The sequence below is a fragment of the Trachinotus anak genome, unplaced genomic scaffold, assembly GCF_046630095.1.
Source record: "Trachinotus anak isolate AG129_WGS33_773 ecotype Australia unplaced genomic scaffold, CSIRO_AGI_Tana_v1 ptg000002l, whole genome shotgun sequence".
Lineage (NCBI taxonomy): Eukaryota > Metazoa > Chordata > Actinopteri > Carangiformes > Carangidae > Trachinotus > Trachinotus anak.
The window spans coordinates 17,168,284-17,183,388 of NW_027273853.1; the positions used below are offsets into that span (position 1 = coordinate 17,168,284).

At 40.8% G+C, this 15,105-nt stretch overlaps 1 protein-coding gene across 9 annotated transcripts in view; it reads right to left on the bottom strand.

Annotated features, from left to right (window-relative positions):
• znf469 (zinc finger protein 469) overlaps window positions 1-15,105 on the bottom strand; it is a 181,108-nt gene that overhangs the window by 148,192 nt on the left and 17,811 nt on the right. For 7 of the 9 annotated variants that reach the window (XR_011694238.1, XR_011694241.1, XR_011694240.1 and 4 more), the window contains one exon: window positions 4,667-4,776. The exons of the other annotated variants lie outside the window; for them this stretch is intronic. The gene's annotated coding sequence lies outside the window, so the exon portion shown is untranslated. The remainder of the gene's footprint in view (window positions 1-4,666; window positions 4,777-15,105) is intronic. 9 annotated transcript variants of the gene reach the window in all.

Consider the following 15,105-nt stretch of genomic DNA (forward strand, 5'->3'; position numbering starts at 1 on the left):
CTGTAGTTGATCTAAAGGGTGCATGTGAAACACACTACTTTATGTCCAAAATCAGGCAGATACTATTTGAAACTGCCTTTCAGTTGGACCAAACACAATCCTAGCCGATGCACCTGCTCCTAATAAAAAACAATAATAAAACTCTCCAAACTGAAAACATCCCAGGATGTGTGTAAGTTTGTATAACTTAAATATTTCATTCAGAAAGTGTTCAGATGACTTTTTTTTTTACATTTTGTGGTGTCGCAGCCTTATGCTACAATCATTAGAATTAATTTTTCCCACATCCATCTACAGCAGGGGTCTTCAACAGGTAGCTCATGAGCTACCATTACCTCCTGTTTTAGAGTAGCTCACCCAAAGGCTCTGAGAATATAGTACAAACCATTGATGCATAATACAAACTTTAAGAAACACAATTTCACTCAGTAAATCTACTCCAATTACAACTAAATCAGATAGAAAGACAGACATACACCTCCTCAACACCAAATCATTATTTTTCAGTTGTCAGTCAAATGAGTTACTCTATAAAGTTTGTTTACATCAGATATGCCATAGTCAGACATGCAGTGATAGCAACTCTTCTGGATAACAGAACAGATATAAACTAAACTTTTCCAACAAACAGGAAATATTTTGCAATGGATTAAGTGTGTCAAACTGTGGGATTACACTTGAGCCCCATGTTTTTTTAGCCCATGTTTGTTTGTGAATAAATGTCACCAGTAATAAAAAACATGAGTAGCTCTCAGTCCCTTTTATTTTGTTAAAGTAGCTTTCAGAGGGAGTGACCCAATAGCCAAATAGTTAGGGCACATACTATATGGGCGCAAATGCTCAGAGCAGCTGAGGCCCCAATTGGATTCCCAACACTTTGCTCAATCTCATTCCCCTACTCTCTGTTCTGTTTCCTGTCACTGTCCTATAAACAAAGGCAAAATATTCTAAAATTTATATTTAAAAAAAGCCCTCAGAGTTAAAAAAAGGTGGGTGACCCATGGTCTACATTCAATACCCCATAATGACAAAGCATAAGTTTAGAAATGCATTAAAAAGAAAAATAACACATTGACATAAGACCTTCAGACCCTTTACTCAGTACTTATTTGAAGCACCTTTGGGAGCAATTACAGCCTTGAGTCTTCTTGGGTTTGACGTGACAAGTTTTGCACACATGGATTTGAGGATTTTCTCCTTTGCAGATCCTCTCAAGCTCTGTCAGGTTGGATGGGGACCATCGGTGGACAGTGATTTTCAGGTCTCTCCAGAGATGTTCGATTGGGTTCAAGTCAGGGCTCCACTCCTGCATTGCCTTGTGTGCTTAGGGTCATTGTCGTATTGGATGGTAAACTTTTGGCCTAGTCTGAAGTCCTCTCTGGACCAGGGATTTCATTACGGATCACTTTGCACTGTGCTCTGTTCAGCTTTCCCTCAACCCTGGGCAATCTTGCCTCTCCCTGCCACTAAAAAACACCCCACAACATGATGTTGCCATGATGCTTAGAATTGAGGTCAAACTGTTCAGTCCTTGTTTTATCAGGCCAGAGAATCTTGTTTCTCACAGTGTTTTAGCAGCTTTTTTGCAAACTTTGACTGTGAAGTGGTTTCTGTCTGGCCTCTCTGTCAAAATGCCCAGATCAGAGAACTGCTGCAGTGATGGTTGTCCTTCTGGAAGGTTCTCCCATCTCCACACAGGATCTCTGGAGCTCAGTCAGAGTGACCATCAGGTTCTTGGTCACCTTTTTTACCAAGACCCTTCTCCCCGGATTGCTCAGTTTGGCCAGGTAGCCAGCTCTATGAAGAGTCCTGCTTGTTCCAAACTTTTTAATTTTATTTAAGAATTAGGGGAGTCACTGTGCTTTGGGGACTTTCAACGCAGCTGAATTCTTTATGGCCTCCCCCAGATCTGTGCCTCAACACAATCCTCTTTCTTACCTCTGCAGGCAGTTCTTTCAACCTCAAGGCTTGGTTCTTGTTGTCAGCTGTGAGATATTATATAGACAGGTCTGTGCTTTTCCAAATCACGTCTAATGCATTGAATTGACAACAGGTACACTCCATCAAGGTGCAAAAACATCTCAAAGATGATCAAGAGAAATGTGAGGAACCTGAGCAAATTTTCAAGTGTCATAACAAAGGATCTGAATACTTACATGTGACATTTGGGTTTTTCTCACATTTCTAAAATTCTGTTTTTGCTTTGTCATTATGAGGTGTTGAGTGTAGATTGATGAGGAAAACTTAAACTATTCTATTATAAGACTACAACATAACAAAATGTGAAAAAAGTGACAGTGTCAAGACTTTCTGAATGCACAGTAGAATAGACATTTACATGCTCGTGAACAGTAACATTGGCAGAGTCCGTTTTGGTCAATTTCAAACAATGACAGACCTCCATGTGGTGCAGTCTTCATTTTCAGCAGGCAAGATCTAATAAATGTTTCCTAGGTACGCAGGACAGACAGACACATGGCATTCATGAGCGACATAATGCTCTCACTGATAAACGGTAATGGAATCCCCACAGCACAGAGAAATTAAATGCAGACCTATGGATATATGCACACGTCCACAGCCAGACAACATCTCTCTGACACTGACTCCCTCTGTGTCCTTGTCTCTTCCACACTTTTCACCTTTGATATACTCATAATCTAGTTTGTCGGCACTTTTTCCAAATTCCTGTCTTAATGTAAAAACCTGCATTGGAATGGGAGATGAGGCGGGTCTGGAATATAGTTCTTATTTAAGTTAGAGTCCATCTTTATGTCTGTGGATAAAGACAGAGCAGCACAGTATCCCTACAAATATAGGAAAGTGGTCCCTTTATATGCTAAGGCAGACGGTTAGGGAGTGTAGCACATCTGACTTTCCTGCATGCAGGAGACCGGGGCCTTGTCACAAACCTGCAAAATACATTCACCTTTTTATAAGGTGTTTTAGTTGCCTTACCCTAACCATAATTGTAGTTTATTTCCCTTACCTCAAACATTCTATTGCCATAGCACAGGTAAAGTAGAAAGTGAGAAATTTAAAAACATTGGCATTGGATGTCCAAGAAAAAAGACTTGTTATTCAGGGTTTTGAAGCCCATCACAAATAGTTTTAAATGTACAAACACCAGAAGAAACAGGAGAAATCATGGGAAATGGACCAAGCTTTTCACTCCAGTAGAGTTGCATTCAAAGACATAAATTTCCAGTTACATATTACTGTGAAGGTTGAAGCAGTCTGACTTGAGGTTCACAAACCTGTGTAGCAGGGGAACAAGCAGAGGACAACTATGCTTCAGTCTGCCACTAACCCCAAACTGTTTCCAGTGTCTGGAAGCAGGTTCCCAATGGAACAGTTCACAAAAAAACAGTTACTCCAGATGAGAACATCAACAGTGTTGATGATGTCTACAACACGGACCACTGGGGTTCCTTTTTTTTTTTTTTTTTTTTTAAAATGGAGACTATGCTGAATGTCAGTGTTTATAAAGCAGACCTATTATCATTATTACCACTGCGTATTTCCATATGTAGTTGCCCTGGCCATGACCGCTTACAACCTGATTATTACAATAAATCTCTCCAGAAACAGGACGCAGAGCAGTTAGCTTCTTTATGGCCACTGTGCCTCTTTCCAAGGCTGATCACCACATAGAACAAAAGATCAAATGTGCAGTGAGCGCAAGGCCGGGACAGTTAATCTCTCTATTTGAAAGACAGAAAAACATCTCAAGTCAATAAAGCACCAAAGTAATGAAGTGTAGAGTTCAAGAGAGCCAGTGGAACAATCCAGCCTTGCAGCGTGTGACAACAAGGCCGGGTTAGGTCCACAACAGTTAACGTTGATGCTGGAACATGAAGTAAAGCTGGACGACGATACATTCTCGCAAGAAGAAATACAAAGTGCTGACCGCCGCTAGGAGATGGAGTGCTGAAGGAACAAGGCTGTTATTTTTGTGATGGCAGTCTTGAAGAGAAAAAGAGGTATGATCTGAACACGTGTAGAAACTGTTTTACTTCACTCTCCTTCAGTGTCCTTTTTACATAACTTCAGAGCTTAATGTAAGCTCCAGGTGGAGACACCCAAAAGAGAAAGACAGCAGCATTAAATCAACTGTGGAGACAATCTTCATACATACACACAGGGTGTTAAGAGGTCATGTAAGAGCACACCAAAGTTGTTCTTACATGTTTTTGCACTTCATCTTTCCTTCTCCCTTTGAACCCCACTGTTGGTCTAATACTCTCTTTTTGATGAATACTTGAAACAAAACTTTTTTTGACTTAAGGCACAGTTGGGTTGGCACCTGCTAGTGTGTGGTAGGTGCAAGAGGAAGTTAACAAAGATATAGGCTAGTAAAGCAGCAGACATTATTAAAACAGTTTTAATGGATCACAAAAGTACGAAAGGAAAACATTTGACCTGGCCTTTGAGAAGATTTACAATTCCTCTGTTCTCCACTACCCTACTGGTGGACTAAAGTAAAATGGCACAAGGGTGAGTATGCACACTGAGCTTTAAGCAGATTTGCATTTTTGCACACGGTTTGAGTTAATGACAATGTGTGTATCATTTTGTATCTTGAGCCATTGCCTGACTCTTTGTGATGGTGGGTGGGAGCCAAGGCCTGGCTCCACTGCTCCATGTAGGATCTGGCTCTGTTTACCTAGTCCTGATGGAGTCCAGATGGGCTTCCTATGACTCTCCTCTTCTTTACAGACTTGCAGAGTCTGGACCACTGATTCCGGCAGCCGGGCAGAGCTGGATGGCTCATCTCTGGATGGGCAAGGAAGAACACAGATGGTTCTTAACTGAGAGTCAAGAGATGGTTGATGTTCCATCATGGCAAAGCTGGGTATGAATTTGAGTGTGAAGTCCAGCTACGGATGGAAACATGATGTGCACTGGACTTCACTCCTCTGAGGGTTGAAGTTTTGGTGGAGGAATGGCAGCCTACCTTCGTACCATTAATAATGCAAAGGACAAAGCTTTGAATTATATATAAAATGCATAAAATAACCCTATACTGCAACTTCTTTTCAGACTTTAAAGTGGCATTTTCTTTTAAGAGCACACATAGATTCTTGTGGGCCAGGTTTCACACTCTTATGGTTAGCCTCAAAAGGAAACCAGGCCTTCCTCTCCTCCATGGAGAAGACGGGGGGCTTCACGGAAAAACAAGCCCCTGGGCATAATGCATAGATGGTCTCCAGCCGACTTTCTCTCTATGGAAAAGCACTCCTAAGCCCTCAGGGTAATAGCTTCCATGTGTAGAGTCCCAATACTCTAAACAAAACTGAAATAACAACATGGAAAAAGATCCATGTTATTGCATTGCATGTCATAATCTTCAAAGGCTGACACTTCAGCGTGTCTGAGAGATGCACCTCAGATGACTCTAGAGGCCCTAATGTCAAGTCTGTTTAGATATGTCACCCGAAAGCTCATCATCACTCTATCTCTCTCTCTCTCTCACACACACACACACACACACACACACACACACAAGCATAAGCCTATGTCACAGACAGACATAGGCAAAGCACAGCATAGCACACAATAGATTATCTTTAAGTCATCGCAGCCTTTAAAATACATGCATAATGAAACCATCCTCCTCAAAAAATATACATTTCCTTAATTGGAGCTGCCTTAACCAATTCAATGCCATATTATTTTCAGCATAAAAGTATTAACATACATAATACATAAGTTATTCTAAATCAATACTGATGCAACAGAAAATGATTCATACTGTATTGTAGATGCAGTATCTTTGCAGTGGAATGCACAAACTCTGTGTCAATAAACCACCTGTGATTACAAGCTGAAAGCTGGAATGGGTACAGCAGTTATCTGGAAGATACAACAAGTGCTTCATTTATGGCAGATATGATAGATTTGAAAAACATCCAAATCAAAAATAAACACACCCTGACTTTGATACTACAAGTCCTCATTTCTCCAACCCATTATTTTTCCCCAGGCTGTTACCATAGCTGTTACCAACTATTGATATCAGAGGTATAACACACATTCATGAATACATGCTTAATTCAAATGTATACACAGAGCAGCAGCTGTGCAAGTACATACACACAGAGGAAAAGGCAATGATACACACACAATATATTTTGAAATCAAACTATCTCAGCCTTGAAACCTGAGCTTATTGGTCATGTTCCACACACTGTCAGCAGGGAGAAACATGTAAGGTAAACACCCACAAATATGCACATGCATGTGTGTGCTATTTAATACCACTGATTGCACGCCGCTGCTTCCTCAATGAATGGGCCCCAAGGACACTTCTCTGCTCAGTATCATTTCACCACACTTCAGGTTGCCGAGGAGCCAGATTTTCACCAACCACAACAACAAAGACCATGCTGACAGTAATCCAGATTACACTGGCCTGAGCCAGGTGAGTGCACGCAACTACCTCCAAACATATACTGAGGCTTGTCAGCAGGGTGCTTCACTGCAGTGCACTTTGGTTCCTTCTCTCACCTTCATTTACAGTTGGAAATTTTCATTTCTGAGGGTAAAAGTTAAATCTCCGCATTTAACTCGGGCCTGAGAACAATTCCAGAACAGATCTGATAATAAATGGAGCCCTAGGTTGGATGAGTATCATACAATAGAATAGAGGCAGACAAACAGTGTTTATTGCATTCATGTTGTGACAGAAACCGTCTGTATTTATGTCTGCTGAATATATACATGTGCATGGTAAATACATGTGCCACACAACTGTTCTGAACTCACATTTAATGGGTGTGTTATTAATTTATAACAAGATGGGGTTTACAGAGAATATTAACTGAAGTTTTCCATGACAGCCATGACTTTGTTTGACTTTGATTTTAACCCCATCAGGATCTTTACATGTGGCAGCACTGTCTGCACAACCACACTTGCATCCATGTCAAAAGAGTACTATTTAAGAGCTGTCATTGTTTTAGACCAACCAAGAGTAAGAACTGGCATGAGTTGATAGATTGTGGGCTTGGTTTGGGGCAACATTACAGATGGTTTATTAATCTTTAGGGTCTCATCATAACAAAAGAGACTTTGTTGTTGTCACTTCATTTTCCTGAACAGATGATGTCACAATGTCAGACTGCAGTCCAATGTCCAGCCAAACCCACAACTGTGACAGCGTAACTGGTCTCCCTCATCACTCCTCTCCTCAGTTGCTTCCAAAACACCCTGTTTTCACCAGCTGCCTCCCTCACCAGCCATAAAGTCAAAGTGACAGACAGTCCTAGCTCGAGTCATGCCCCGAGACTGAAGGAAAGAACAAAACCAATAATTCACATTGACCCAGCATTTCACAATTTAATTGCATACATGGATATTTATATGCATGAGTATCAAAGCCAGCTGGAGAGGGGAGCAAGCAGTGCTGAGTTAAATGACACTTTCCATGAGTCCCCGTCATTACTTAACACCAATGTGCTGAGACATTTACCCTAAACTCACAAGACTAGACTGCATAAGAGATGTGAACGGCTGCCCAGGTCTTCATATGAATGACAGGTAAATGGAGAACCACTCTTAATGTTCAACAGTTACATGAGCGAACACAGTCCCTCAGTCCACAGTAGTACCTCTCACATATTGAAGTCCTTGTTCAATCCCCTGTTATCCATATTGGTCTTTTTCTCTTTTCTTTCCATTTCCCGGGCTCTGTTTCATGTAAAAAAAATCATCTGGCATGAATCTGCCCCCAGTTTTTACTTCAGCAATCGTTATTCTAATATCTGACAGATGACAAATATACTGCACCCACCCTCAGTATTATGGCATGAATATTTTTTGCACTAGCATATATAGACCCCTTGAGGCTACCTCTACCTCTTACATAACCTGCTGTCTTATTACTCCAGGAATATTTGTTAAAAACTGTGCGAGCAACTGGACTACTGTAGCTACAGACTTCTGCCCAGATGCACTCAGTCCCCTTCTGTCTTCAAGGACAACTATATCACCATCGTTCTCCCAGATAACAATGGAATGATCGGATCTTCCTGAGCCACCAACCTGACTCCAAATTCCATCTGTAGGGGAATAGAGAAAGCATTGTTCCTATGACAAATTTGAGAGTGGACTACAGTGGGTAGATCATCTACTATGTTTGTTTTGGAGTGTTTTTGTCCTTAGATTACAAATAAACACAAAGGTCATTCACTTTCATTTTGACCTCAACCAGCAGGTCACTCTGTCTATTCTTGATTTATGTTTTCTCTCCCATGCAGTGTCCCTCTTTTTTGTCTGCCTTTAAACTCTGACCCACTCCCTCAAATCGTCCCTTCCCTTTTGCTCTCACAGTGTGGTTTAACACAACCTGGTCAAAGTTAAGCAACACCCGGTGTTCACTGGTGACCTTCATGGCAGCTGCAAATGCAAGCACTTTAACAAACACAGTCAGGGTCAGAGATGCGCTGACTGTCAAACTCCAGCCATCAGTGAGGAGGAAAATATGTACACACGCTTGTGTATGCTAATATACGTGCCAAGTCATCTGTGTTGTTCCAGCACTGACAGGCAAACAACTGATAGTCATGAACAGATGAGGGCACCACATCCCCTTATCTCTAAAAACATGCCCTCCACTGCTCCACATTTGTGACAGGTAATAAGCAGCCCATCAAAGCCCAGATGTTAACGGGAACAAGGATTGTTTTTATACATAACTGAGATCATGTTATAAAAGCATCTTAAAATGGGGACCATGAATGGAAAAGCTGAGTGAATTACGGATGGCACTTGTCCAGGCTTTCTGATGTGTGAATCAGAGGAGCTTGAATCTGAGAATTGAGTTCAGCAAGTTCGAACACAAATGAAGACGGATTAGGCTTATTACAAACATACCAAAGTGTCTTTACAGTGAAAATGCAGTCTGAGACAAGTATGATATACTGCTATGTATCTCTCATCAACTATAATGGCATTGACTTCATGGGTATGATATCAGCAAATGTGGTGACCTGGTAGCAGAAATTCCACAGTGTGTTTTTACAGTGAGCACATGCCTCGGGTGAATCATCTGAAACTTTATGAAATGATGTCATAAGAGAAAAGTCAAAGCAGGTCACCTCAAAAACAATAGGGGCCCCTTCTAAAAGTGACACTGGATGATAGATAGGGCAATAAATACATAGGAAATATTCATTTTCGACTATATCAGTGCAGGGCCTTACGAGGGAACAGAAGCATTTTTTTATTCATCTTGACTGAGTGCAGCTAAAACTAGGCTTTGTCTGTCCATATCCTCAGCCACTGATTTTAAGAGATTAAACAGGCCACCTTAACGTAGTGCGGGAAATGTCCCTAGTTTGAACTCATAGTCCAATATACTGCCAGTACAATCCTGCCAACACAAGCTTGAATCTGGCCAATACAAGCCAACAAATTTCCCTTGAGAGTCAAAGTTGGAAAGTGTGAGAATGGACTGACAGTAGAGGGACAATAGAAGAACTGTGCTTCCAGAAACAATAGGACAAAAATGTTTTGGGATTATACACAATGCAGATATATGACTGTAGTGGTGTGTTGGGATCTTGGTGGAGGAGTAAGCATTGGGAGAGAGAAAGGGAGAGACGCAGCACAATGCATCTGAGTATGTTGGAGGAGTGTGAGTATCAGGCTTAGTAAGGACGAAGTGCAGGGCTGTCATAAATCCACAGACACATCTAGAAATCATGTATCCCCTGTACCCATATGACACACACACACACACACACACACACGCACACACACACACACACACACACACACACACACACAAAATGAAGATATTTGACATGACATTGACTTGACCTAAAGCAGTCATACAAAACTCACATGACATATATAGATATATACATATATCTATATATGATACATCATGATACATCATAATACACCATGTCATGTGAACCACCAAAATGTAACATCCTACTAAAGTGAAAACAATGAGACAATGTGGACAAGATAATCCAATGGTTTTTGACATCCATTGTCAGGTTTTGAACCAACCTCTGTGTATGTGTATGTGTGTGTGTGTGTGTGTGTGTGTGTGTGTGTGTGTGTGTGTGTGTGTGTGTGTGTGTGTGTGTGTGTGTGTGTGTGTGTGTGTTACCATGACTCCCATTAAGAATGTCATTAAACACAAATTGATTAGAAGCCTCAAGATGCTGGAAACATAGCCAGCCATAAATATTACTGCAAAATTACATAAAAAAATCTGCTCCTGCAGACTCAATTACAGTGCGGTCTATGCATATATAATGGCATATGCATAACAACATAAACTGGATACTGTTCAAGGTTGTTAAAAAAACAATAATGTGGAAAATTTTACCTCCCATCAATGCGGATGAAGATCATGGTACTTGATGAGGACATTATGCTTGCATTAACAAAATTAATGAAGAAGTAAATACAGGATTTGAGGGTGACAAATGCTGGTCTTCTCAAGGCGGCAACTATTTGAAATTCTACTTGTAACTTAATCCTACAGTCCCTTCCTGCTGTCATGCAGTGTAAGTATGTGTGGCTGAGGGAAGCTGCATGATGTCACTAAGTGCTCTTCTCATTCTGCCATTTATTTTCTAATATATCCCTAAAGTCAATTGTTACTAATCTTTTTTATAAATATATAATCACAAGTATTGCTTGCAAGTTTGTTACTTAAGGGTTTGGAGATGGAACTATTGAGGAAAAAACAAAGATAATTAGACACTGATTGAGTAATAACCAGGTCCTTACAGGTAATGACCGGGTCCTCTTGAGTTTGAAGTCTTCTCTGTCACGCTGTGTTGTGCTGAAGTGAAGTTTGGGATATTGAGGGGTATGACTGTGCATTTGGCTTTTAAGGAGATCTCTGTCAGTGTTCATGCAGGAGTGAAACCAAAGCCACAGCATGAGGACACACTCAGCTGAAACACAGTCAGATAGGATTCATTGTGTCCCCAGTCATTTGCTGAAATTGATCCAAGGCTTTGACAGTGAAAAAAACACTATATGTGTGCTGAATGTCTACCCCCTTGTGGACAAAAGATATATTGCTTAGTCCACACCAATGAACAGGGGGAATCTTCAATCTGATGCAGGAAAGAACAGGAAAACAATAAAAACAGGATTTGAAACCAACCCCTACTTGGTGTTGAATTACCATTAACTAGTAAAGATGGAGGTGTTCAGTTGGTTTCGTAAAAATGTGAACGTGAGGGTATGTGAATCCTCCAGTCCCTAATTCTGCCCTCACCGTTCCTGTGAATACAACTGTCAGGGTAATCTACATTAACCTGAGACAAACCTGTGGTTTGACTGTTTATGCCAAGCAACATTAAAAAGCCACAAAGGCTGCCAACACCAAGCCCTTCAGGCCCTCCTGTAGGCAGAGCAGCAATGTGCAATGACCCTGCCAACCCTCAGCTGAAGAAAATAACACTAATATCACTGTCACTTTAATGTGCTAACTTAAGTCTGCCTCCTCTCTCTTTCACACACACTGTTTTCTTCATTCACCTCTCACTTCCACTTCCCATTAGTCTAACTGAGAGGTGAGGTTGGCACACAAAGCTCCACCAGGGAAAAAGGAGACAGGAAAGGAGATTTCTCTGAAACTAATCTTGAACTCTGACAGATCTTTCCTCACAGACTGGAAAAGATTTAGTTTCTTAGATGCATGACTGCAGAGGGACATATGTACATCCTAAAGTTGTATGTAGGTGCAAAAGATTTTTGGATGCCTTTGGCATTGTGGTTAAACTGTGATACTGATCTCAGAGCTATTGCTTACTCAGTGACTCACTGTGGTACAGTCTTGGCCATTAACCAAAGCATTATCCTGGCACATTTTCCCACTGCCAGGATGTGTTTAATTTGGTTATTCATTCTTTAAAACCAATGAGAACTGTTTTCCATCACATGTTAAAATGTAGTATTGTAACTTAGACCTGGAAACAGCGAATACTGCACATCCACACCCAAATGAGTAAGTAAAAAGTTGCTGCATACTCATACTACTTTCATTTTATTTTAACAGCTGATGCAGGGAACAGTTTGAGATGGAGTGGTGTATACAGATAATAGAAGACAGATTTCACTCTAACACCATACTGCAAAGAACAGTCTTGTATTTCAGCATCTTGCTTCAATCAGCAGCAGGCAGATTCCAGTTATTGGCCATTAAAATTCTCTCTCTCAAGACAGATATGCAAGTGGTAGCATTCATCACACAGAGGGAGCAACTCATACTGTAGTTCTTAGAAAGCTGATGTCTATGTAATCTCATTCTGTGACTCTGATTAATTTCTAATTTCTCTGTATAAAACAATACAAAGAAATGCATACCTTCTATTGGGAGAAACTACTGTGGCTGGAGAAAAACATTTGTGTGAGTATTTGAATGTATGTGATTGTTTATGTATCTGTGTCTGTGTAATAAAGACAGTCTGGGTGACTGTTATCCTGTGCCAGTGTTGTGAAAGGGTTTTCCAAGCTCCCCAGGGGAACCAGCCCCCATCATATCTCACAGCAATTAAAAAAAAAAAACACATAAATAGCAGCAAGAATAATCACCATCCCTAGTTTGCACCAAATTTGTAGGGCTGCCACACATGAGACATGGGATCTGAGGGTCTTGGAGCAAAACAAAACCAATGCTGTCTTTCCTTAGAAGTACCCAGGGTTTTTGTTATCTGCCTACAAACCACTATGATTGATCAGCTGTATTATGAATGTTATTGTTGGCTGTGGGAAGGGTTCTTTTCATAACCCAAGAGACTCTTTTATATCACTGTATCCCCATCCACCTGACATTTACGAGCAGTATTTGTGTTGATCATTTCATAACAGCGTGTGCAGGTGGAGCCCTTATATTCTCCTTACTGAAGGTGCTTTACATCAGCCATAAAGGGATGAAGCCACTGCTCTAGATCCTACTCCACAACCCCCCACCAAACACACACAAAGAATGCCACTAGCTGTCAATCATTTTAACTGACCCGGCCTCTAAGATCCCACAAACCCAATCATCAGTGATTGTCAGTCGGCAGGTCTATAAAGCCTGGTGTTTACCCCGTCTAGACAGACAGGGGGACTGGCAGCCATGGGCATCTGAGTAGTATATTGCACCCAGTTTAACCACAGATGAATGCTCCTCTGTCATTTAACATCATAAATCAGCCCCCTCGCACATAAACCGCCTATAAGGGTTGAGGTGTTGAGAAACCAATTTGAAGAGTAATCTCAAAACAATGTTTCAAAGCATAAGCAGCTCTGCAATGGAAAAAACGCATTAGTGCACTTGATTCCTTAGGCTGAAGTGTGCGGTGCAGCAAATCATAAAGCTACAGTACAGTTTCTGTGGTTCACATACAGTTGTGCATTAGTAAGCTGTGTTGTTCTTCCAACTTCATGAGAAAAGCAGAAATGTCTTGAAGCTGACAGTGAACTGAAACCTATGCTGCTCCACACAGAGCAAATACGGTTCTAAGGTTAACAGAGACACATTTTCACTCATTTATCTGGGCAAATAAGAATAGTTCTGCCTGTGGGCAAAACGCTCTCCTCTCCAAAAAACAAATATTATTTCCCCTCTTTAACTGGCCAAGCACTGACAGAGACAAACTGTACTAGGCCTCTCCTCAGTGTTTCCAGCTGAAACCTCACTCAGACCTCAATTCAACATGGCTAGCGGTGATGCCTGGAAAAAATTATGCCACCACACATATTATCATATTAATTACCACAGAGTATTTTCGCTCACCAGGAGGAGAAAGAATCACAAAATAAAGAATCACAAAAATGAAAATGCTGTCTAACCGGAGGAATTTGTTTACGCAGAAGTTAAGAAGCAAAAAAGTAGAGAAACACCCTTAAACAGTAAGAGAAGATTTTTTTAATACACCAAATTTTGAAAAAAAGGCTTTAGACTAAAGAAATTAATTGCAACATCAAAATTGCACATCTCCTGGAAGAGGATTGACATGTTGAGCTATGCTGGTGCTTTTCAAGAACATCAGACTTGCAAAAAAAGAAGGAGGTAAAGATATAGCTTTTTTTTGTCGAAGCATGGCGGCTTAGAAGCACCGTCATTCTCATTTTTTACCAATTTCTTTTGGAATGGTTCATAGATGTGCTTAATTCTACCTGGCTCAAGTGTGAATCACCTTCTTTAGATAGGATCCGACTGAGGAACATATTACATATGCTTTAAAGGATATGTTGAATATATTGTGACAAGTCTGCAAACTAAAACATTAGAGTAATTGTTTTTCTTTATGAACCTCTCTTCTGGAAAACCTAGACCTAACTGTCCGGCGTTTGGACTGGACGTGCTGATTGGAGTCGCACTGGCATCAAAGTAGCCAAAGATATGGTGACTCAATCTTCACATTTCAGCAAGTACAAAGGGAATTTGGTGTCATAGTGATAATTTCCCAAAATTTCCACAGGTTCACTGGCCAACTTGCTATCTCCCCTATAGAGTCTCTGTTGGTAGATAATATGCATCTTAAATTCATTACCAAATGGCTTTATGAGATACTTTGCAGCCTCAAGTCATATGACCTAGTCAAAGTTAAAGGCAAATGGGATCTGATCTGGGCACTATAATAGAACCAGAGGCCTGGAATGTCTTGTGCAGCCAGCCTTCTAGTGTCCTAGCATCTAATACAGCCCAGGAGAGGCAATTTAAGATTTTACACAGGCTTTATGTTGCTCCTGAAGCCAGACACTGAATGAATCCAGATCTTTGTACTAAATGTCAATCTGCTGTTGGTTCATTTTATCATTGTTGGTGGAACTGCCCTCATGTCTGGCACTATTAGACCACGACTGTTCAACAGCTTAATAAAAATTTTAAGTACCCTCCACATCTCGTTGCAAGGACTTGCCAGCTGGGACTAAATGATGAGTTACCTTCTGATTTTTGTAACACACGGAAACGTACCCTAATGATAAAGCTCCACTCTACATCAGTGTCTACATACTGTAACAAGTATCACCCCTTCTGAAGCTTTCTCCACAGTCTTAAAGGATAAACCCTTTATATTCTACTGGATCTGGGAGCCCTTCTTTGGATACCTGGGGGCCACTAAAGCTCAAAGG